Source organism: Stegodyphus dumicola, chromosome 10 (genome assembly GCF_044657685.1).
Source record: "Stegodyphus dumicola isolate Sdum_Otavi_A_Nest chromosome 10, ASM4465768v1".
Taxonomy (NCBI): domain Eukaryota; kingdom Metazoa; phylum Arthropoda; class Arachnida; order Araneae; family Eresidae; genus Stegodyphus; species Stegodyphus dumicola.
In genome coordinates, this window is record NC_140777.1 from 172,374,903 (window position 1) to 172,401,339 (window position 26,437).

Sequence of the window (26,437 nt, forward strand, 5' to 3'; positions counted from 1 at the left end):
CATTCTGCAAGCCTTTGTGGTGTAACGGTAGCACACTCGGCGCGTATTCGAGAGGCCCAGGTTCAAGTTCCGGGCAGAACATTGCTCATTTTTTATATGCTTCTGCTTCAAAATAACAGAAGGACTCTATGAACTTATAAACTTAGTTTTGCGTCTATGCTCGTTTTTAGGTACTGTGTTATGTTTAGCGTAATATAATATCTTTGAAATGTAGTGTTGGACAAAATTTTGATTTGGAATTTTCTATTTCGGCATGGCAGGCTGTCATAGTGTATAGTTCGACCGCCTCATCCGCGACCATGAGCGCAAACACGCATGCGCCATTCGGACCGAATTATTCTTAAAATAGGGTGGAAGGATGGGGACTTTCTTTCCCTCCAGCATAGCTCTTTCCGGAGAAGAGAAGCCCTTTCACGTCACAGCAAGTAATACCGCCCCTTTTGGGCGAGTCTATGTGTTTTGGCCGAATGCCAACCAGGGTTGCGCTTGAGACGGTCGAAGTATAATTGGTAGCATATTCGTCTAACATTCGGAGGGTAAATTTCGGAGAGAGTACAGCTGATATCTCAAACTTTTTGCTTTGAAAAAAATCTAAGCATTCATTTAAATTAAAATTTTAATGTTGTAAGGTATTTATTTAAATCAACCAGTTATTTATTTAAATCAACCCCTCCAGAATGCTAAGTTTAGTTCCCCGTATTAAAATGAATTAGAAAGAGATAGCATTTAGAAGGAGTTTTTAGGTTGTTTAGATAGAGCTCGTTCCGCCTAATGAAGGCCACGTTACTAGTTGAATTTCTAGGTTAGCATTCTTTCTTCGGGGTTACGTTATTCTTGCCAATAGTACTTGTCACACCAATATAGATTTCAGACAACTTGTCCTCTAATTATTTCTATATAGCTTTTGGTTAACTTAGTGTCAGTTTAAAATCAGTACAAGCCCACGAAATTTATTGTGACAGAAGTACAAGATTACGCCTGTCGTTGACAAGAGTCTTGAGCACCGTATAGTTGATAGCACGATTTTGCTAGTTCCACCCCCAATTTTGAGAGAGAGCATCCTTGAGGATGTGGTTTTCCCCATGTGTAACGTGTATACGAGCCAGTTTCCCTTAGAAAGTCCTCCACGAAGGCATCCGTCCCCTTAGGCAGATAGCCCTCGAGGCTTTGCCATAATTACACACACACACATCCTTGAGGATGGATTCGACGTTCTATTGCTCTTGCCCTAGTACCAATCCACGCGACAGGACTTTCGGCTCGGCGTATATTTAGAGTTCCTCAAGGCCCAAAGACACTATACACTTACAAGAAACCATGCCTTCTCCGAGATTCGCACCCTGGCCCTTCGGTACGGTATTCAGAGCAACTAACCACTATCCCGTTTGGGTGGTGGTGTATTTAATTATGGAAAAGCACACTAGGGCTATCTGCCTAAGGGAGGGATGCCTTCGTGGAGAACTTTCTAAGGGGAACTGGCTCGTATACACGTTACACATGGGGAAAACCACGAAAACGAACATGCAGCCAGCCCATTCGCGGGATTCGAACCTCGGACCGAACTACCAGTGTTCAACGACTTTACCGCTTGGCCGCTGGTGAACCGCCTATCCCGTTTGACAGGCATATTTGAATTCTTTAGCATTTGAGTTACACCATAATAATTGCTGTAATTTATTTATTTATTAGTCCAAAGGGGCTTTTTTTCTGAGGGAATATTGTTTTCGTTTTACGATTTCGTATCGAATCACTCTGAATATCCGTTTCCCTTTTCAAACTCTTGCCACCTGATATTATCGCCCTGCATTATGTTTGAAGAAATTAAATAATGAAGGATCTGCATAAATGTATGTATATTTCTCGCATTGTGATAAAACAAAGGTACCTAGAGCCATCCAATTTTGGATGACGTAATCCTACTGCTAATATGGGCATGTGGAAGCTCAAATTTGAAATTTGGAATTGGTTTATTATCGATTCGTATTTTGTAAAACTTTAACGAATTTTTGATTAACAAACTCAAGGATTCAATGACAACGTTATACAGAAAAAACCTTTTTATCTCCAGCGAGCGATACTGTGTATCTTAAATTCCAAAGATATGCTCAATTTAAAATTCTTTTGCGATATTGTTGTTGAACTGAATTTTATGGTTTAAGAACGAAAAACATGATATTTAATAAATAAAGGTAACACACAAAATGTTAAAAAAAAACGCCCCTCTGGACGTAATTTAAAATCTGAAAATTTTCAAATTTTTTCTTTACTTTTTTCTTTATTTATATTTAGTTTAATTTATTTAAAAAAGCAATTTTTCCTTAAACTGGTAGAACAATATCATTTCTTGAAGAAAAATGTCAGATTCTTTTGAACTGTAGAAAGCTATTCTCTATAGTTAACGGCGAAATAAGTTTTAAAGTGTTTCATTTTAAATATTCAGGATAGAAGCTTCTATTACATATATATTATTTGAAATCCCTTTTTGAACAGAAATTATATCAGCTTGAAAAATGTCTGTACTTTTTTTGGTAATTCAATCTTGAGTTATATAGCTCTAAACTTTTCTATTTAAGTCGTACAGCAATAGTAATTAGGATTTAAGAAATGCAGTATTATTTGTTTCATTAATAAATTTGAATTAATTTTAGCTTTTAAATGACTTTGTTATGTACTTAAAATTCATGATTTGCTGAGAAGTATAAAAGCGAAGGATTCAAGGTAAAGTGAACAAAGAAAACAAATCTCGAAGTAAAACAAATTGTTCAGTAGGTCTGTATACACTATCTATTGTTAGCGTATCAAATCAAGGGACATGTATAGGTTGACAAATGGTGTTTGGATAAGTTGGGCGGTCAGCGGACTGATTGCGTGGGGAAATTCAATCACGGCCTGATTTCCCTCTTTTCAGGAAGAATTGTTTTCGTCTTCCGATTTTTTTTCATCATTCTTCTTCTGTGGTAGGAAGGGCGGAGTAGTGGAACTTCTCGTATCGTTTTCTAGTTTTATTGGATACAGAAGCATGCTTGCTATTAAATGAAAAATCTGATATGGACACCACGTGGCTTCCTTGCGCGGTGTATTAAATTATACACAAATTTTTGCTGCATTTCATTTAAACTTATTTCCTCCAATTTCATTACGAGTATATTTTTCATTCAATCAATTCACTTATCACTTCGGGGGCAAGAACTCAAAACATCTTCACTGAAAATTTTAAAATACAGAGAAACATACACTAAATACAGTTTAAAAAATAACAAAAAAAAATAATTTTTACAATTACAGTTTCTACGCAAAAAAGAAAAGCAATTCGGCCAACGAACGGGAAGACAGATTTTTCGGTGAACAAAATTGAAAGTTAACTTCTGGTCCCACTGGGCAAAAAGACACTGAAATTGGTGCACCAACTGTCTTAATTCACTATTCTACTAAGAGTTTCAAATGTAAAGAAATGGCTGGGTCGTTATGCTTAGCAGACCTAAACTTTCAAATTGTTGATAATTCTGCAACTGTAGCATGCAGATTGACTAAAGGTATACAAAACATAAGGCCCGGTGGCGCAGTGGCTAGCGCATCGAGCAGCACTACCACAGGTACGGGGTTCGATTCTCGGGCCGGGCAAGGTCGATGATAACGTGCAGCGCTTATCAAGGGTCTTCCTTCATTTCTGTATGTACTGTCAAACTTGGAATAGCAACAACAACCTTAAGATAATACATTCTTTCGCGTATGATTATCAGAGTTTTAGAAATTTTCCATTACTCTATCATGATAAGTGGATGATGCTTTTAAGATTCTCCTTATGCATATATATAATATCAAGGTTCAGAATAACAACATTAGGGCACTATAACTCTTTCCCACTATCCTATCATGATTATTTTTACACATATGACGCCGGAAAGACTGGCTTCACAAACAAGACATGACAAGAATGTATTACGATAAGTGTTGATGAAATCATTTCGTTAATGTATTTTTTAGATAATTTTTGCTACTTAAGAATGCTACGTATTTCTATATCATTCAGAATTGTCGTTAGATTCAAAAGCGAATATGAGGAATATATGTGATACAGAGTTAAATGTGGAATTATACGAAGAATTTTATTCACGAAATGAAGCTGATATTTTGCTAGATGAACTATCAAATTATGATTTTAAAAATATTAGTTTTGAAATTAATGGGACTCAGTATGTTCCACGAAGAAAAGTACTCGGTTTTGGTGATGAAGGACTTAGTTACGAATTCTCTGGAACGAGCATTTGTGCAGAACCATGGACTCAAACTCTTCTAAATGTAAAAGATGATGTTGAAAAGATAACTGGCAAAAAATATAATTTTGCTTTATTGAACTATTATCCTGACGGAGTGGCAAAATTTTCAACGCATAAAGACAATGAAACTTGTCTCGAACCTGAAAGTGATATACCTATCATCAGTTTAGGTGCAAAACGTCAAATGGTATTTACCAGGCGAAATTTCACATCTCGAAGCGTGGACTTAACTTATGGAACTCTCCTTGTAATGAAACCCCCAACGAATCAATTTTGGATGCACGGAATACCCTCTCAACCTGACGTTAAAGATCCTAGAATTAGTATCACATTCCGAAACATAAAAATTTCGAAAATTAAAAAACGACGCTTGGAAGATAATGAGGATGAACTTCCAGAGGATGACTGGTTTGCCCACTATATGAAATCTGTTCCTGAAAATATCTTCATGCCGAATAATCGAGAACAGAAAAAAGAAAGTTCGAAGTTGATTGCACAGTGGACTCTTGGTTGGGGATATTTTGTGCCCATAAATCAGTTTGAAAACAGAATGAACATTCCTCTACGTGAATGTGTGGAACAAAATAAAATATTATACTCTACTACACGCGGTGTCGTTATAACTCCTGCAACATGGCAAGAATTTTCCTCAAAAATATATGAATTTAATCTTGTCTATATGAGTGCCAGCATCATTTGCAATAATGAGTTGGCAGTTTTCAACAAAGAAGGTGAGTGTATTTTTCAACAAGTTTTTAAACAAGATGAAAATCTTTTAAACTAAAACCTACATACCTAAAAGTAAACTGTGATATTTTAAAAAAATTGAAAGAAATTATTCCTGATGTATCTAATACTTTATATAAAAGTATTTTTGAAATTATTTTACCGTTGCAAATCAAATGTAAAAACAATTGTTCGGATATGGTAAGTGATGATGATGAACTTTTTAAAGAACTCATAAACTCTATCAAAACTGAATTAAATTCAGTGATTAAAAAACTATTTAAATGCGAAGGTTGCATTGTAAATCATCCTTCACAAACAAGACATGATTGCATTATAATAAGTGTTGATGATAGAATTAACTATATTGGTGAAGATATATTTTTTTGTATTAATTTTAAACATATAAGAGATTCTTTAAGGCAGAAAAAAATTTTTCATTTATTTTGTGATAGGTTTTTTGAATCTAAATGTTATGAAGATTATAAAAATGCATTAATATAAGTACAGCTATTCTATTTAAATTTCTGTGTTTGTTTGATGTTATGACTATTTTTTTTCCTTATGTTTTTTTAATAGAAATATATTGAAATTTTAGTTTTAATTTTAAAGTAAACATGCATAACAAATGTCAGTAAATGGATATTGCTGTTAATTTAATGTTAATTAATGTAAGAAAATTCTAAGTATATTTTATGTGTAATACAGAAACTTGTTCTTTGGAAATAAATAAATGTATTTAAATAGAAAAGCTTCTTGGTGAAATGAATGTATTTTTATTTTTTATAACAATTTTTTTAAGTATCGTATGTTTACAGTGCAGTATATGCTTCAAGTGATTCACTCGTGTTGAAAATTTAAGAGTTTATGAAGCGATTATTCGCTGAAGTTTTAGTTATGTATTTTTTTTCGAGGTTTCTTGAATACGAGTAATCTGAAGAGATATTTGAAATCTCATGAAAGAAACATCAGATGTAGTGTATGTCCTAAGAAATTTAAGTTTATAGTTTTAAAAGTCGCGAAGCTTCTCGTCTTAGAATTTTGTAGTGAATAATCACAAGTTCTTTTCATGTGAAAAGGATATGAAAACTTATAAAGTTACTTTTAAGAGTAAATCATGATAAAAAATATTTAGTGAGCATAAGAATTTAAAACAATATGAATCTTTACATCGTATTGAATGTTCGGACATTTTTTCAAGTAAAACAGAATTTGAAGAAAATCTCACGAACCTTTTTTTTTTTTTTTTTTTAAATTTTGCCGGTGTCAAAAGAAACATAAATATGCTGATGATGATGTTTTGAAACAGCATGATACTTCTCTTCTTATAAATTGCATCCATTGTTTACAAGTGTTTAAAAGAAAAAGTGATCTCTTACACCACATTCGAATGCGACATGGTTTGATGCGAATCTTACAAAAACGAAGAAACGTTGACATCGTTAATACATGCAAGTCTTCTAAAATCGCAAGTCTTAATAGTATGTTCGCAATTGAATCGATTTGTTAGAACATAGAAAATGATCATGTCTTAGATGTACTTCTTGAATATATAAAATTGTAGTTAATAGGGAAAAAATGATTTATGGTGTAATGTTACACTGAGTTATGATATCGGTGTTTGAAATGGTAATCAATAGTTAATTTAAAATGTGTCGTGAGTGTGAAAATGCAGAAATAAAAGAGCTTTGGTGAATTTAATAAATGTGGTTCAATGTGGTTTTTGGGAAAATTTGTTCCATGTGAATTAAATAGTGCAAGATATTAACCTCTTTCTCTCAATAGTTAATTATTCAATTTTAAGACAATTAAACTTTAAATATATATGCATATATTACATGTAATGATTAATATTACATTGATTAATGTAAATAACTGATGATATGTGTATTAACATAGTGAATGTTCGCTTTTATGAAGTTCTGAGCATTACTTTAAATACCATTCATAAAACTTTTATCTCATATATACAAACATAACAATATCTATTGAGTTTCGTTTGTTCTTTGGAATGTATGAAAGTTTAAATATTTTTTTTTTAATTTAATGTAGATTGGAGTAAAATATCTGTATCTTTCTTCATTTCAATCGGTAATATCTGTATGCTGGTAAAGGTGCGTATGTTCGTAAAAGTTATACTGTGTCACATTTTTGACAATCTTTCATTCATATTAGCTAATAAGAGAATTACTGAAATTAGTAAAGTAATGAAAATCAACGTTATTGAAAGAAAACTCTAAAAGCATTTACATTTCCAGAAATATATCAAAGTTCCTTTTCTTAAAAACATCAGGTGTATCGTAGTTTTTATTTCTATTTCGTTAAAAGCTGAACTTGTAAAATAAAAATGTTCTATTAGTGTAAGGTAAACAGAAAAATCAAGAGACAATCCGTATCATGAATGAAATTCAAGTCTTACATCGGATTAAAAAGAAATATTCTGAATCTAAATGTTTATGCCTATTTAGCACAAAATGTGTTTATTTGTCCGATAAATTTAACTAAAATCCTTCTTATTACAGTATGTTGCCTTTAAACTGGGTAAAAATGTCAAGTATATTTTCTGATGGTAGTGATATACTTGCCAAAGAAGTTCTAAAAACCTCAAATGTCGAAAGAGCGTATGATAAGAGTCTCCTTTCCTATCGCTACGTCAGTTACAGGTTAAGGGGCGTCTTGAATGGATGAAGGTAATGTTTGTGCGAAAATATAGTAGTTCTATTTTGAAATGAGAAATAATTCGCTTTTTGTCAATTAAGGAAACTTGTAGTATTATCAAACAGAATGTCAGTGAAAGACATTGCGTTTGCATAGTGAATTATGAAGGTACTGAAAAGTAGTAAAGAAGGTGACTTAAAGAATTAATTTGAAAAGATAAGGTAAGGCTATCATTAAAAGAAAAAATTGTTCAAAAGATGTATGTTAGAATTAAAAGTAAGATGTTAAAATTTAAAAAGATGTAACAGAGTAAAACTAAAGAATACTGGTAATTCCCATCTGGAAAACAGTAATTTGAGTACGATATTGAAAAAGTTGGTTTTAAGAATTTCTTTATGTATGTGATGCAAAACAATTGTTAGTTTATCATGAGTGTTGACATAGATGCAATTAATGTAGGAAAAATAGTAAAATTTGTATAGTCAGTGTCTCTAAAACATGAAAAAATAATAGTGTGAGCAGTGTAAATTCATTTGAAGTACTGAAATATGACATAGACTAAATATCAGAAGATGTAAGAAATATTTTGGTATGTGTGGATGAAACACTGAACGTGGTTGTAAAATTAGAAATGAAAATTATCAACACACTTAAAGGTAATCGGGATTTAAAACTGAACATGATGTTAGACACTTTGAAGACCATAAAACTATATGAGAAAGGAATACATTTAGATATAAATGGTTTTAAACTGTAAAGTTGTGAATGGAAATTTCTGAGTAAAACCTGTAGATGATCTATTATGATCGAATAATAAAACAAGTATTTTAAAAATTGCAAGGAAATATTTGAATATGGAGTAAATGAAAACAATCCATATCGTTAAAATGAATAAAAAGGGATAAAATGTTGGAATTACGAGTGATGAGACAGAAATAAAAACATTATAATAAATAAGTTGAACTAGAATTAAGAAATATAAACACAGAAGGGAAATCATGAACGTAAGAAAAGCAATTAACAGTTATAGACTTAAGTTTTTTTAAAAAAAAATATTCGGTATTGTAAGGAAGATATTGTTGAACATGTGAAAGAAATTAGAAATTCTGTAGAAAATTTAGTAAAAGAACTAAGATCACGAAAAATAAACGTTTCTTTTTAAATAGAATTTCAAACCACTAAGTTAAAGTGTGTATAAAATACTAGAGTGGTTTTAAAAAAGTAAATGAAGTTAAAATTCAGAATATGTTGAACATTATAACGTTAAAAAAGTGTGAAATTACATCTAAAATTAAGAATTGTAACAAATAAAGGGCATGTGCGGAACGTTTGTGAAATATAACATATAAGTTAAAAATCAGGGTATGCTGAAATTTATGAAAGGTATGATAAAAAAAATAGTATGTGGAAATTAAATAAAATATTACAAATTAGAAACGTTAAGTATTAAAAAATATGACAGTAAATGAATATGTTATTATGAACAGAAAACCTGAGAAATAAGTTAAAGTTTCATGGAAAACTAGAAAGAATAAAAGTGTCAGAATAAAATTGAGTAACAAAAACAAATTATCTTGTAGTTTCATTTTCATGACATGATGAACTATCATTAAAAGAAAGTTTTTTTTATATTTGTTTCTTTTACATTGTTTTCAGAGTCGCGCATTGAATAATTTTAACACCAGACTTAAAAAATATATTTCTAAAACATATAATTCACTTTTTCGTCAAGAGAGGGCAGCATCGCTATATCATCAAAATTAAGATGCAGAAAATATTTCCCGTTGCCAATATAAAAAAACTAACTTTAAATTAAAAGCAGGAGGTCTACAACTCAATCAGCAATCTACCAACACCTCAACTCTACTCGTGACCACGCCTCCTAGTGTGATGACGTTGCCTTTAGCCCCGCCCTCTGTGTGATGTCATTGACCACGCCCACACCTCACACCCAGTGTCGGTGAACCCGTATTTTTTATCTACTATCGGAGTAAAATGAGTAAATGTTTAGTGAATTTTGAAGGTTAAATCGAAGGTTTGGAAGGTCTTCTTCAGCTGCAGGAATGAAACTCCTGCCTTTCTAACAACAACAGAGAAGAATTCGAAAAGTCTGTTTCTCCCGTATACGCCATTTTACTTCCACAGGTTCAAAAGAAGGTTCTCATTAAACTTCGAAACTATAACCCTGCAGCTGTACATGTTAAACCAATTCTTATTGCTTATTATCATTTGCTTACACATTCAGTTCTTCGGTGTATTCTTTTTAATGACATTAAATATTGATATTTTATTGACCTAACAGTTTTGAAAATCTTTTACTTACTAATAATTTTAACGATAAGCATAATTAGATTTCTTGATATTCTTGCACTTCTAAGACTTGCTTCGAGAAGAAGGAAGAGAATCGTTCCGCAGCGACAAAGAATGATTTAATTTGTCACAAGTAACCCCAATGAAGTTTTTCGTTTTGCATTTTAATACCATTCCTTTTTAAAAACACTGTAAGGAATAATTATCAGTTTTGGAGTGACGAAATGATGACAAGAAATTAAACACACAAATATCCCTAATACTTCAACTAGGTTGTATTACAAAATTTAACATATATTTTATTTGAAGAGAAATTATAGTAAGTTTTACAAATGAAATTAATTGTATTAACTAAAAAAGAAAATAAAAACAGAAACGTTTTACATTTTAACGGTCGTCAAAAAGTGTTTGTTAAACGTTATTTCAGCCTTCATTAAATATAAAAAGAAAAAAAAATAATAAATAAATAAATAAATAAAATCTGAAAGCTTTCAGACTATACATTCGCCCAAAGGGGCTTTTTTTTTAACGGTTTTGTGGGTTACCTTTATTTATTAAATATCATGTTCTTCGCACTTAAACCATAAAATTCAGTTCAACAGAAGTATCGCAAAATAATTTTAAAATGAGCATATCTTTAAAATTTCAGATACGCAGTCTCGCGCACTGGATATAAAAATGTCTTTTTTTTTTTTTTTTTTTTTTTTTTTGTACAACGTTGCCATTGCTCGCTTTGAAATCGCTGAGTTCGTTAATCAAAAATTCGTTAAAGTTGTACAAAATATGAAATCGATAATAAAACAAATTCCAAATTTCAAATTGGGTCTTCCACATGCCCATATTCGTAGGATGATCACGTCATTCAAAATTCGATGGCTCTATGTACCGTTGTTTTATCACATAGCGAGTAATAGACATACATTTATGCAGATTTTTCATTATTTAATTTCTTCAAATATAATGCAGGACTCTAACATTGGGTGGCAACAGTCTGAAAAGTGAAACTGACGTTTATAGTGATTAAACGCAAAATCGCAAAGGACAAAGCCCCTTTGGACTAAAAACCTTAAACGTTTCAGATTTTAAATTACATCCAAAAGGGCTTTTTTAATGTTTTATCTGTTACCTTTATTTATTAAATATCATGATATTCGCACTAAACCATTAAACTCAGTTCAAGAGCAATATTGCAAAATAATTTTAAAATAAGCATATCTTTAGAATTTCCAATAATTCCAAATTTGGGCTTTCAGATGCCCGTATTCGAGTGGAAACGTACATTATCCAAAATTGGATGGCTCTAGATACCGTCGTTTTATCATAATGCGAGAATCATAGATACATTTATGCAGATTATTCATTATTTAATGTCTTTAAATATAATACAGGGCTGTGATATTTGGTGGAAACAGTTTCAAAGGTGAACCGGCATTTAAATTTTTTAACGCAAAATGCCAAAACCAAATTAAATAGCCCTTCTGGGCTAACGCTGTTTAGGCTAATAATCAAATAATGCACAAAATGTAATATTTCTTTTATTCGTCCATGAATATAATTCCATTCTTGTTTGCATAAACTAGTATTTTCTAGAGAGCAACGACAACAGATTGTAGACGATTTCCTTCGAAATTAGTGCGACTTGCTGAGGGTATTGTTAATATGACTCCGTATTATGGACTTAAGTATAGTAAGTGCAGGTAAACACTACAAATATAAGCAAGAAAAAACTATTATCTCCCCTTATGGTAAGATCATTGTAGCTTTTCATATCGCCTATTCGATCGAAGAATCATAATTGCCAACAGACTTTATCAGCTTAGTTGTGACCGGGAGTTTACACGAAATTTCGTAAAGCTTCCAGGACATCATATTCAGCGTAATCGATCACCAACCAGCATGAATAGCAAACGTTCGAACGAATCAGCTGGTATCTACATAACTTGCAAAGCATTACTTTGTAATCTCTGAAGACTTTAATTACTACTGCGCGCTGCAGCAACCCATGCTGGTAAAGCACAGAGAATCGCAAACTGATAAACGTAAGATTAAGAGTTCTTTTCTTTTCAGTTTTAAGCTTTGAATGCTGTCCAATAATTGGATATACATCCACAAGTGACTTAAAAGTTTTGTCTGTTACATGACTCAGATATACTATATTAAAAGTAAGCCTCTCTTCGAGATTTTGGCTTCTAAGTCGGGAATTATTATGTGTCGCATTGTTAATGATATATCATCTAATTGCTTAACAGTTCGATGGCATTTCAAGAGAACCAGTAAATTTTTTGAGGTGTTAATCTTCAGTTTCTAGCATTAAACCAATTAAGCTAAGTTAGCAGAATTTTGGAGTTTATCACGGAGTTTGGATCTTAGAATGAATGAATTTAATTAACAGAGAATTCATTTTAGACTCGCTGATGATTACGCATGACTGTAACTGATTTGGGAAGAAAAGATTTAGCTAGAATGGCACTAATAGGATTTAGTTTACAGACTTTGTCGGGGACTCTCCATTGACACTCCGACGAGTATGCAAGAGTACCTTTATTTAATTTGAGTACATAATTGGCATAAGCCATAAAAAGAGTTTAAGCTAGAAGTGACCTCAGGGCATCGTTGCGAGAGTAGGATTAACTATCGGGGAATATTTTTTTTTTATTGCAAAGGCACTTAATTATACATCATTGGTCTTCATGCAGCTTTGATACGTGAGATTGAATTATTAAAAAATATTTTTTTAGATTTTATATTACCCCCGAAAGGGCGTTTTATTAGCGTTTTGTGTGTTACATTTATTTATTAAATATCATAAAATTAAATTCAACAGCAGTAAAATAATTTAAAAACAGCGTACAATACACAGTCTCGCGTGCAGGAGACAATTTTTTTCCGTACAGTATTGCTATTGCTCGCTTTGAAATCGCAGAGTTTCTTAATCAAAAACTCATAAATGATTTACAAAATATGAAATGACTAATAAAACAAATTCCAAATTTGGGCTTCCAGATGCCCATATTCGGGTGGAGACTACGTTACTCAAATTTTGATGGCTCTAGGTACCGTTGTTTTATCCTCATACGAGAAACATACATACATTTATGCAGATTCTTCATTATTTAGTTTCTTTAAATATAATGCAGGGCTCTAATATTTGGTGGCAGCAATTTAAAAAGTGACTCGCCGTTTATAGTGAATCAACGCAAAATGCCAAAGCAAAATCAATAACTCTTCTGGGAAAATTGCCTCTTTGGGCTAAATGGAATTACAAAAAATATAAAACAGCAATTAAGCTCATTGCAATAAGAATAACTACCTCAAAACTGGAAAATTAAATAACATATGACTTCATTAAGTTTAAAAAAAAAATTATTTGTCGGATGTCAACTACATCAACTCTCTAGTCTGCCAATATCGACTGCATAGGGTTTTTTTCCCCTTCAACGAGGAACATTTCAGCAAACGATCTTTGCCCATCTTAAAAATTTGGCTTTATATAAAGTGCGCAAGTCTCTGTCATATATATCAATGCGGTGTAGAATTTTAGCGAGACGATCATGTCCGGTCTGCACATTTCACAAGTGCACATCAGCGTAGCCACTGAGGGAGGGGTTTCGAAAATGGACCAATGAGCTTCTTTCTCTTGTGACGCTGAATCTTTGTGCATGTGAACGTATGTTGTTTACGTTTTAATTTGCATTTGTTTCGCAGTTATAAATGTATTGCGTAATAGTAGAAAATCTCATAGTGCTTTCGTTTCATGAGTTTAATGAATCGCTGACATTTCACTTTCGCGATTTTTACCACTCATTGATATTTGGATTGATGTTCGCTGCATATTATCGCTCTTTACATCGAGAAAATTACTCAGACTACAATTAGCCTCGAGTATTATGCATTTACTAATAAATGTGAATTAAGAGACCATGAATATGTGTATAGTTTTTTTTTTTATTTTTTATTGAGTGTAAGAATACATATTTTGTATGATCTGATCACTGTTCCACTGTTAACATTAAAAGTTATATGTGAATAAATTGAATATATTCGTTGTGAATAAATAAATTAATTTTGTTTGATGAGTATTTCTTGTGTAGGCAGTATATTTAAGAGTAAGCAGTTATTAAATATGAAATTTAACACACTAAATGCTAATTAGTGAATTACGAATGCAAATTAGTGAAGTGAATGAATGAATAAAACTTTGAATAAAATTATGCATTGGCTATTATTGTAGAACATCTTTTTTATATAGACTGCAATAAAAAGTGCTGACTTCTATTTACATATATAACTAGTGTAAATATTTTTCTCATATGCATAGTTTTATGTAAAGATAGCATTTGGGCTCAGATGGGTATCGCATATTTCTTTCGTCTTATTTATCACTTTAATAAGTAATATTTGGCATGAATATTTTTGCGGAGTATCCAACATGTGTTTGTATTTATTTCAAATTCTTTCAACCAGGTCGTGAAATCTTCCCAATTACTTATATTTGATCTAACTTCGCAATGAAATTTTTCAGAAGAAATAGACGATTTACAGAAATTTGTACAGAAAACTGCGCGGCAAAATATTTTCAACCATCTTGCTTAAAGCGTGCAAAAGATCATGTGACATGACAGTATTAAAGGATGCTCATTGGTCCATCCTAGAAGCCACTCCCTCGGTGGCTACACACATGTGCACTTGTGAAATATGCATCCGGTCTCCAAACTGAAAGCCGCAACTGCGATGGATCTGGGCAGAATCCGGAATACTACAAATCGAATTCCCCCTACTTCTTCTTCTTAATACGAGTATCTTAAGTAATTTAAGATCAAAATGTTTCCTTATAGCATTTTTACTATTCTTTTCCATTGATGCAAATGGTACTCCACTTATTACTTGATTGCAAAATTTCAGCTCCCTTTAGGTAGTTTATCAGCCCATTCATTCTCAGTTATTCCTGTTATTAAGCAATGTATAATTAAGTTATAAGCCACATGCGTAGGGCATCAAAGAAAGGACGCACCAAAAGATTTGCTACTGCTGATTTTGCTTCTATGTGCCCATGTTCGTTTGGAGGAATACGTTTTCAAAATTAGATGGCTCTAAGTACGTTTTTTTTTTTTTTTTTTTTTTTTTTTTTTTTTTTTTTTTTTACAATGGGAGGAACATTTCTTTAAATATAATACATAGCGATAATATTTGGTGGCAACAGTTTGAAAAGGGAATCGACGCCAAATGCCGTTTTGAAATTAATAGCCCTTCTGGTTTAATAATATATGATACACATAAGTATTGTCTTTTAACAATTTTGTGAATAAGACTTCCCATCTTTGTAAAACATTGAAACACTTATTCCTTTAAATTAATCAATTTTACATAACTTTTAATATAAATTCACAATTTTGAAATACATTATTGCTTGTTACATAATCTTTCTAATTAAATTACATAAATAATCACAAATATACAATTCAAATTAGTTACAATTTTAGAAATTGACTACATAATCAATCTATAAGGTATTTCTCCCGCTTTCCTAGCGTTCCTCCGTGGTGTAGTGGTTCTGCACGCTGGGCCGGTATTCCAGAGGTCCGTGGTTCCATTCCCGGCGAAGGCGTTTCTCATTTTTCATCTCTCCGGCTTCCAAAAAAAAAAAAAAAAAAATTCCTAATGTCTCTACAGTGAGGCCCGAACTAAAAGAGTGTTGGATGAGGTTTCTTCACACCCAGGATTTGGCGATTGGGTCCCCTGAAAACCCCAGTCGCCCTTTAAAAAGGGGAGTATATAACATATTTCTCCCACTTTCCTAGCGTGCCTTCGTGGTGTAGTGGTTCTGCACGCTGGGCCGTATCCAGAGATTCGTGGTTCCATTCCCGGCGAAGGCGTTTGCTCAGTTTTCTTCTCTTCTGCTTCCCAAAAATTACCTAATGTCTCTACAAATCTGCTTCAAAATATTCATATCTGATTAGATTATTTACAATTTTTATTATTCCTAACCTGGATTTTTCTTTCGCAAGTAAACATTTTACTTTTCTCTTGAAATATTTAAAAAATATTCTTCTCTTTCTTCTCTAATAGAGGTTGTCTGTATGCATTCACACAAATAGTATATAAAGTCTGCATTTTGTGCTTAACAACCCCATTTAGATTTTACTTTCTTTCTGTGAAATCTCTTTAAATATTTTGGACTTTGTCCAAATTTAAGAATAAAAGGGGAGTCTTTGCATTCTGCAGGAAAACGCAAAGACATCAAAACTAATTAATCTAAAATAACTGGTTAGTAAAAATAAATAAATCCTTATAAGGTTTGGTTAATAAGCAAATTTCTTACACGTTATCTTTTATTACAAATCTTAAATATTTGAATTATAGACTTAGTGTCATGATTATTACATGGAGAAAAGCGCTGGTAAGAATAAAATGGACTGTCAAGTTCTTTCAATGAAACATTGGATTTGGTTTTATCGGCCGATGTCCGTACTGTGTCACCTGAACCAAGGTCTTCTCGCAGAATCATTATTATTCAACCCCAGTGTTTATCACAGCAATCTCCTCTTCTGAAAACGTAACTTCCCGATATAGGACTGTAATATAAAATCCTTGTGGGCTGTGAGGGATAAGTATACGAAAGGGGTTGGGGAGAAAGCGAGGGTAGCTCCATTCTTGCCCTGTAATACCACTTCATATGCGGATTTGTGTATTTTATGCACACACACGCTTATCCCAGTGCGGTTGTGCACAGCCTTTCTAAATGGGACATTTAAAAATGGGGAAAGATCGGAAGGAAAGTTGGGAATGTGGTTGGACCGTCTGTCGGTTCTCAGTAAAAGCGATCACCGAGTAATGACGCTGCATCCCCGCTTACAGGAAGAATTGTTTCTTTTTTCAAGACGCTCCGCTTGAACTACTGTAAATAACAAGTTTCTTCTTATAAAAGACGGTATATATCCCCCCTCCAAAAAAAAAAAAAAACAATAAAATATTGTTGGTAATAATAGATGAATTTAGGCATTGGAATACGTCATTTTTACTGCAAAAGTTCCCAGATCAGAAAAAGCAATTCTTTAGAAAGCAAAAGAAATAAAATAAGTTTGTAAGGGTTATAGTGCCTTGAAAATATTAACACACACTTTAACGGTTACTTCCATTTTCCTGCTACGTAGGGTATTTTGCAGAAGGTCAATCGTAAATATTTTTCCCATTCCAGTGCTGCTTTGATGTAAAAGTGAACACTTTTGATACATGATCTACTGCAGTAGTTGCGCTCATATTTAACTGAGGCCTCTTAATTAACATTATACCTAATTTTCACTCTTGAATATTAATTATTCTAACGTTTTGAACGAATCGTTAAACTATCTTTAAAATGAACATGTAAAACTGAAACACGGAAAAGAAATTGTAAAACATTTTTTAGAGTGAGTACGTAGGAAAAATTGTAAGACTCCCACATGTTGCGAACATTGTGTTCTATTGTATTAAATTTTGTCTGATCGTTGGGCTGACGTGTTAATAAAAAGATTTAGTTCTAACCAAAGCCAGATTTAAAGTTGATAAGGCCCTAAGCTATTTGAGATATGGGGCCCTTTATAAATCTGTTATAATATATTTTAATACTATATTTTAATTTCGGGGGGGGCACTAATAAAGTAAGGGTCCTAAGCTATAGCTTGTGTAGCTTATATGTAAATCCGGCCCTGGCTCTGGCCTTCATAGGAGTAAGACTTTAAAGTAAAGAAGAGCGAAAAAAGCCTCTGTTTTTACTATTCTGGGAGCTGGTACTTGAAATAGCATAGAAACGTACATACATCTTAGGCAGTGTTAAGAAAGAGACCGAAAGATGTTAAGATTTTATTTAAAGTTTATTCAATATTTATTCAATATTAATATTTTATTTTAAACATATAAAAGCTTATTTTTAAATCCACATCTTTCTCAAATCTGGTTTAAAAGATTTCTGGAAAGTTACTACCAGAATTTTTAACAAAAAATTTCTGACAGTAGAAAAACAACATATTTTAAGTTCCTAGGAAGGGAAGATTCATTCAAAAAATAGACTAAAAAAATTTTACAGCAATGCTATCTCGTTAGAAAAAGGGTCTATTAGATTATATAGCTTGAAATGTAGCTAAAAATGACACACAAATTCTTTACCGTAAGTTCACTGAAACGCAATTATGAATAAGATTGATTAACATTTGAACCAGATTTACATCCCTACAAATATGCAATTAAAATATGCTTTAGATCTCAATAAAAGTTAACAAAATTGTTTTTAATTTTGTGCAAAACAATCAACCCCATATATTCATATCAATATAGCAAGTGTGATTTATTGAAATGAATATTATGCTTATTAATAACACTATGACTTATTAATGTGAGTACTATACTTATCTGATAAGAATATTATAATTTATTTATGAGTACTATGCATATCTGATAAGAATATTATAATTTATTTGTGTGAATATTATGCTTATCTGATAAGACTATTATAATTTATTCATGTGAGTACTATGTTTATCTGATAAGGATATTATAATTTATTAATGTGAATACTATGCTTATCTGATACTTAAATAAAAGAATATTATAATTATGTGAATATTATGCTTATCTGATGAAACCATTATAATTTATTCAGACGAATATTATGCTTATATGATAAGACTATTACAATTTAGTCAGGTGAATATTATGCTTATCTGACCTTCATAGGAGTAAGACTATGAAATATTTAAGAAAATCATATTTGCTTACGTGAAAACTATTGTAATTCTAAACGCTCAAATGAAATAATATTGTAACAAAAACATTAAAATTTAGTTACAGTGCTGCATAACATTTCATTCGAGGCTTAAAACTGGGATCAGTTATTAAATAAGGAAGAAAACTGCATGGCATTAGTTTATACTTTGGTTTAAAATCTTCAGTTTCGCAATCAAAACATTATATCACTGTCCAAAACCGAGGCGTTGGCATCATACGCTTCACCGAAACGCTTACGAATGTATACTTTGCCCTTTTCTTCCCCAACCGAAGAATAATCCCAGTCGCATCATCTTTCGGATCGAAATGAAATTTTCCTTAAACCTGAACAATATCAAAATATTTCCCCAAAGGTGTTATCGATTAGGGCAAGCACATCGGTTTTGAAAAGAAACCATTCGGATAACAGCAGTAAAAGAATGAAAGAAAGAAAAGGGGGAACTCATTGAAACGTTACTGTTCTTTACGCCGAGTTCAATCTGAAATTTTCATCGCCCAAACAGCCGAATCTGTTCTTCTTCTTCTCCTCCTGCTTCTTCTTTTCTAGTTCCCGCTTTTGTTTCTTTGTATCGTGATCATTTGGATGGTTGTCTTCCACTCTAGCGACGAATATTCCATGGAATGCTTCGTTAGCCAGAACAATGGCAGCCACCATGGGAAACAATTCACTGAATTTCTCGGAAGGGATCGAATGCAAATTGTGCTCCAAACTACGGGGCCTTAATGGCTTGCAATATGCATTTTCTGTGCGTCTGTGATAGTTTCGCTTAGACAAAGACTGAATTTATTCTTTTGTTTTAATAACAGTAATATTAAAATCACCTTTGAAAGGGAATGCAGCCAGGTAACCTAAGAGTTGAAATAAAAAATTAAGGTATAAGGTATTGTCTCCCTCCTTTCTGCATGTCTTCGTGGTGTAACGGTTAGCACACTCGGCGCGTATTCGAGAAGTCCAGATTCGAGTCCCGATGAGGGCACTAAACATTTTACACATCTCCTGTTTCAACATAGCCTAATGTTTCACAGTGGCGTCCGAACTAAAATGTGGTGGATGATGAATCTTCACTGCGAAGATTTGGCGATTGAGTCCCCTAATTCTCAATCGCTCTTTAAAAGGAGGAGTATATAGGTATATTTTCCTTCCTTTCTGCATGTCTTCGTAGTGTAACGCTAGCCCACTTGGCGCGTTTTCGAGAGGTCCAGGTTCGAGTCCCGGCGAGGTGATTGCACATTTTTCATGTCTCCTGCTTCCGAAATAACCTAATGACTCTACAGAGGTAAAGAAAAAATTTTTGTTTTATATTTTTTTATAATTATTTTGCAGTAGCACGACAATTTTTTTAATAATTATTTTGTAATAACCCCCAAACAGTTCTGGAAAATAAGAAATGCCAAGTAACGTATAGTAAAGTTGATTATCGTAGAAAGTTATTTTTACATTTTAAAAACCTAATATTTTGAATGACGTCCTTTCTAAGCTTTCCAAATTTAAAATAAATATTTAAGAATATAGATATGAGGAAGTTCTAAAGTTTGTTTACTTTAACACATATTTTATCAGATATCTGATTATTAGCCCAAAATGATATTGTCGAATGGGCTATTAGACTCGAAAAGGGATTTTGAATCATACTCTATAAACGGCGAATCACTTTTAAAATTGTTACCACCAAATACTATCGTCTAGTATTATTTTTAAAGAAATTAAATCATCAAGAATCTGCATGTACGTATGTTCTTCGCATTGTGAAGATAACACTTTATCTAGAGTGATTAAATTTTAATAGCGTTATCCTCCACCCATACATTCGGGCACTTGGAAGCCCGAATTTTGAATTTCGAGTTATATTTCTAAAACTTAAATGAATTTTTGATTAACAAACTCAACGATCTGAAAGCAAGCAGTTACAACAACACTGAAATAATACATTTTTGTCTCCAGCACGCGAGACTGTCTGTTCTAAATTCTAAAGATATGTTGTTTTTGAGAATTTTGTGAATTTGCTATTGAATCGAATTTTATGTGGCGTAAGTGGTATTAATAAATAAAGTTAACCAACAAAACGTTAATAATAATTATCCCCCCCACACACAAACAAAAAGCTTTGCAAACCATCTTACTAAGAAAACTGAGAATTGATGTGTTAAACTGAGAAAAGACTGAAAAAAATGGAAAAACTTATAGCCAAAACTTAACACTGTTTATTTTTCCCGTTTCTGGCAGAGTTAATAGCCATTGTGTTCATCCCATGCTGGCGACTGTTGATCTTATTCAGTGCCGTTTTTTGTGTCACATTAGGAAAAAAATAATCCAAAGCCTGAGTTTAAAAGAACAGATTATCTAAATGTTTATTACTTCAGATGTGTGGCGAGTTTCATTCTATGGTCACGAATGACTAAAATAGAACCATGTTTATCCGATTAAAGAAAGGATTATTGTGGATAACAGTATGTTCGAATTCTAATCATCTAATTATCCTAATTCATAGCATAATAATATCATAACGATCATAGTTACGGGGACAGTAGACGATGATTTTAGCAAAAATCGACCAAAAACTGGGAAATAAAAAGTTTTATATGGTAATATTCTACGGTTTTAACTCTATCGTCTACAAAAAACCACTTGCGTGTAAAATTATTTTTAAAGATGTTATAAGCATTTGAATACGCTTGTTTACCTTTTTGTGACATTTAAAGGGGCATTTAAATGTCAGTAAAAAGTTAAACAAACATTTGAGAGTAGTTATTTTAGTTTCTGCGCTTAATACTTTTCACTCTTACTAAGATATAAATATGTAAGATATGGTGTGGTGTGGTGTATTTAATTATGGCAAAGCACACGAGGGCTATCTGCCTAAAGGGAGGGATGCCTTTCGTGGAGGACTTTCTAAGGGAAACTGGCTCGTATACACGTTACACATGGGGAAAACCACGAAAACGCCCATGCAGCCAGCCCGTTCGCGGGATTCGAACCTCAGACCGAACTACCAGTGTTCAGCGTCTTTACCGCTCGGCCGCTGGTGGGCTTGTAAGATATGAAGACCGTAATTTATGCAAGTTTATTTCACTGTTCTTCCATGGATGACTCACCCAGACATTATAAATGCCTAATAGGTGTCATATCATGTTTTTTGTTTTCTTCCCAAGTAGCATTGCCAAAAATAAAAAACCTAAATATCATTCAATGATAAAAACTAAATTAACAGTAGATGTTTTATCCAAAATACTGCCAGTGTGCCAAAGACTAGCCAGTAATGAACTTTTAGGAAGATGCAAAACAGGAGAAACAAATAACACTTAAGAGAGTTTATATAGTGCCATTTGAAATAACTGCCCCAGAGAAACATTTGTATTGAAAACAGACTCGAAATTGCTGTTATCACAGCAATTAGTAACTTCAATTTTGAGTGTTTAAATACTTATGGTATGGAACATAAAGATATAAATTTATATTCAATATCTATTAGGCAAAGGCAAGATATGCATCGTACAGACCAATGCAAAAAGAGGTGTTCGCCTGGATACAAGAAAAGAAGAATTGCCAAAACAAACTGTGTAAAGTAGTTAAACATAATGTAATAAGAAAGAGGAAAAATATGGCGCAGGAAGTTTTTAAAGTGATTCTTAGTTTAAAAAAAAGTATTTAGTTGAATTTATTGAAAGTGCTCGAAAAAATTTCTAAAATAATATTAAGTATTTCTTACCATTCTACGATTTTATTAGTAGAAAAATTATTTATGCATATGTAAAACAATGTTAAAATAATTCATATTAAATAAAATCATATATTAGGACATACTGAGAAGTAAATATTAAAGGTAAGCGTAAAAATATTCTTAAAATACGTTTTTCTCATAATGAAATTTTGTGATTATTACATTTTCAAAATGCTCCATGCGCTTTAGTTTATGTTCAAAATTATTGTAATTTGTAACTTAGATTCCTATTTATACATATAACAAAACTTAGTATGCATTTTTGAATGCAAATTCATTAAATGTATAAAAGTCCAATTAAGGTGTATTAAAGTGGGAAATTTTGTCCAAAATTTAAGTATATGTGAAAGAAATATTAATTAAAAACTAACATTTTATGCAATTCACTAATTGATACTAAGTTGTGTTTGTAATGCACTTTCAATACAAATAAAGCAAAAATAACAAGAAACAGAAAAAAAAATTAAGTCGCATGGAGCATTTAAAAAAATTTTAAAAATTAAAACAAAATTAAAAAAAATTAAATATCAATGAGCCAGAAATTTTTTCAAAGATATTTGATATAACTATAGTAAAATATACACGCATACAAAGTTTCATATAATAATTAAAAAAAAAGTATTTGAACATCCACTGTACCCTTAAAGAAAGAAATAAACATGTCTAAAATTAACAAGCTAGAATAAATGTTAAAATACTACATACTTACATACATACATATATGTGCATGTGCAAGATAAAAATTATTTAAATCAGCGTTCTAATTCAATTTAGCAATAAGCTTTTAATTCTTCATTTTTAAATTAGGTATTTCCTCTCTCTATTCTAAAAACAATAATAACTTTTCTGGACTTCATCATTTCTAGATTTTTATAAATCTAGAAATGGTGGAGTGTGGTATGTCTGTAGCATACATTAATCTATGCCACAGAGCTTGCATAATGCTGATGACGCAGCTTATCCGAAACTTGAACTCAAAATTTTGAGAACTGAAACCTTTCTAACCTAAACCAATTTTTTTTTTTTTTTTTTTTGTTGAGCTTCCATATTGGATAAATGTGCACATTAGCTTCTGCCTATGTTCGTGTAATGACGCTAATGTGCACATTAGCTTCTGCCTATGTTCGTGTAATGACGCTATTTCGTTGTGCTCTCTTCCTATCGTAACAGTATATAAAAATTGTAGATATCCTTGAATAGGCACAATAAAAGAGTTCCAAGTGGGGCCATAAATATCAATTGAAATACAAATGAATATTTAATAAATATTAATTAAGTATATTTAATTAAGTCGGCTGCCACGTTTCTTAGTCATAACGGATTCAACATTTTACCATTCTGCGCAATCAAAATTCTTCTTCTTCAGTATGGATCTACTATGTTCTGTAAATTCTACGTGCTGCACAATCATTCCACGTGCTACACAATCATATATATATATATATATATATATGTATATATATATGAGTGTGTGTGTTTTAAAATAAAGAACGATCTTCTTTTAAGCTTTCTTTTCTTCTGTAAAATTCACAAGTAGTTACATCGTGCTATCGTTGGACAAGCAGAATACATGGAGGTAATCGCCTGGATAGAATTTCATAGATCCCAACTTTTGATCAGGACAGTTTTAAGATCATTTGTTTCCTTTACAGAATAACGTCGGCACCATGCCAAAAAGATGAATCTGGAAAAGCATTATTTCGAGACAACTGTACTTGTAAGTTTGAGTCATAGGAAAAAAAACCAAGTCATGACTTTTACAGCTTTTATGAATTAATTTTTCACCGTGAATCTTAAAACATAGTTAACACTTTTTTCCTATATTGTAAGACAGTGCTCTTTTAACTTTGCCGATTCCAAGAACCCTTAGAATTATAAAATTTCTTTGGGGAAACACATCCCACCCATAAAAAAATATATCTTAATATTTAAATTAGATCCACAAGTTTCAGCAACTTTTTATGTAAAGGCAATTAACGAAAAGTATCGCATTTTGTACTAAAAAAGTATGAAATTAATATAATTCACTCATTAATAGCATTAACTCATGCTTTAGCTGTCACATATCCTTGCATTATATTTAGTGACAGGGATGTGGTTGCATGTTTTACAGAAACCACCTTAAGTCCAGCTCTCTTGATATGTTTGTTGTCTGCAATCGCATTTCATATTCTAGATTAAATTGGTTTCTATGTTTTGTTTCGGTTTTCACATACGTCGAGAAAAGTACTTCCACTTAAATACGTTATTCAAAAAGGGCATTAAAATGTTTATAGCTATGTGAGAAACGTTTAGCTATTCTGCACGAATCTGCAGTCAAATATTTAGATAGATTAAATTTAGCTTAAATTTAGATTTTAACGCCGACTTTGTTGATATAAATTTTCTCTTTTCCTTCACTGGCAAGCCTTCTGCTTTGTCACAGTACTCGAGCGGAAGCAATGTGCAGTTTCAATGCATGATACGTATTACAGAATGTACTACAAATGCGATCCTGCATAGGTAAGCTAAGATGTATGATAGATCAGCTACTGAATATAAGCTGTAAACAAAAGAGAGAAAGACAAAATCATTAAGTAAATGAAGTAAATTAAGATTTTTACTATTTAATCGGTAAGTTCCTAGTAAAAGTACAAGCCCTTTACAGATGGATTTACTCAATTATTCCAGCACTAATATTGTCTACAAAGATCTGGAGATGCAAGAATGAAATTGTGAGGCTAGAGCTACATTTCAAAGCATAGCAATCTTCCAAACTCACAACAAACAGTCGCGGTTATCAAGTGCTGCGAATCCATCCAACCCCTTCTTCCCCTCTCCCTTCCCTCAAAACCGACAACCCAAACCGAAAGGATCCCGGTATCCGCTTCGGGGAGGGGGGGGAAGAAGGATGTTCATAGCGAGCCTATAATTTATGCCAAACGGCGGCCATATTTAAAGGTCCGTGGACCACGCTTAAAACCACAAGCGGGGTTGGAAGAGCTGCGATCAAATGATCGATCTCCGAACCTATTAGTGATGCAAATGAATGCAGGGCGGAAGGGGGGAGATTCAAAGGGCGGGATTTTGCCGTTCTGCCCCCCTTGTTCCCTATCCCCCCCTTTTTCGCTCAGAGCTTGGGCTTCATTTGCTCCAGTTAACGTCCGCCATTCTTTTAAGGTGATGAATCTCACCTTTTTGGATGTTTCTTCTTTTAACTTTTTTCTTTCAAGGATTAAGGCTTAGTTGTGAGAGATTATTAAATCTTGAAAGGAAAAAAATAAAAGGGTGATAAATTTAATTTTGTTATCTCGTCGGTTTTATTGGTGGTTAATTACGACGTTAAATATTTAGACTGACTTTTTGGGTGTAGAAATGAATCACTGGGAGAACTGCTTATAATTCTTTTAATTTTTTTCATTCATTTTGTTGTAGTATGTGTTTCTGGCTGTTAAAAAGGAAACGGTATTTTTTTTAAAGGTCAGAGCTTTTGTTTTTTACTTGTTAGTAGTTATTATAATTTCATTATCGGTTTTCTCTATTTGAAAAGATTTTCATTTATTGAAGCTGTGCTAAATTTTTGAACTCAGCGGTTAATGGCAAAATACTGAAGTTACATATGCAAGTTTTCAAAAATAATTCTAAGTGAATTTGAAGAGATTATGAGAAATGCGTTTAACTAAATTTTCCTTCTTTTGAAAATTTGATGCGTTTAAAAATTTAAGGATTATTAAAGTAAAGCATATTCTAGAATCTTATCTGCTGAAATCATCGCGACAAAAATATCGTGGACGAAAACGTCACGGAGAAAACATCGCAAGACGGAAACGTCGTGGTACAAAATATCGGAAGAGAAAAGAAAGCATAGAAAATTGGCAGTTCTAAAACATAGTTGTATATGTTTATCGCAGTTCTAAAACATCGTTGTACAAAATATCGTGGTCGAAAATAAACCGGTTCAAAAACTTCGCAGTTTAAAAACATCATCTTAGATAATATCGAAGTAAA

The 26,437-nt window shown here is 32.3% G+C and overlaps 1 long non-coding RNA gene across 7 annotated transcripts in view; it reads right to left on the reverse strand.

Annotated features, from left to right (window-relative positions):
• The window catches only part of LOC146995202 (uncharacterized), a 431,299-nt gene that overhangs the window by 47,744 nt on the left and 357,118 nt on the right, over window positions 1-26,437 (reverse strand). The window lies entirely within an intron of this gene.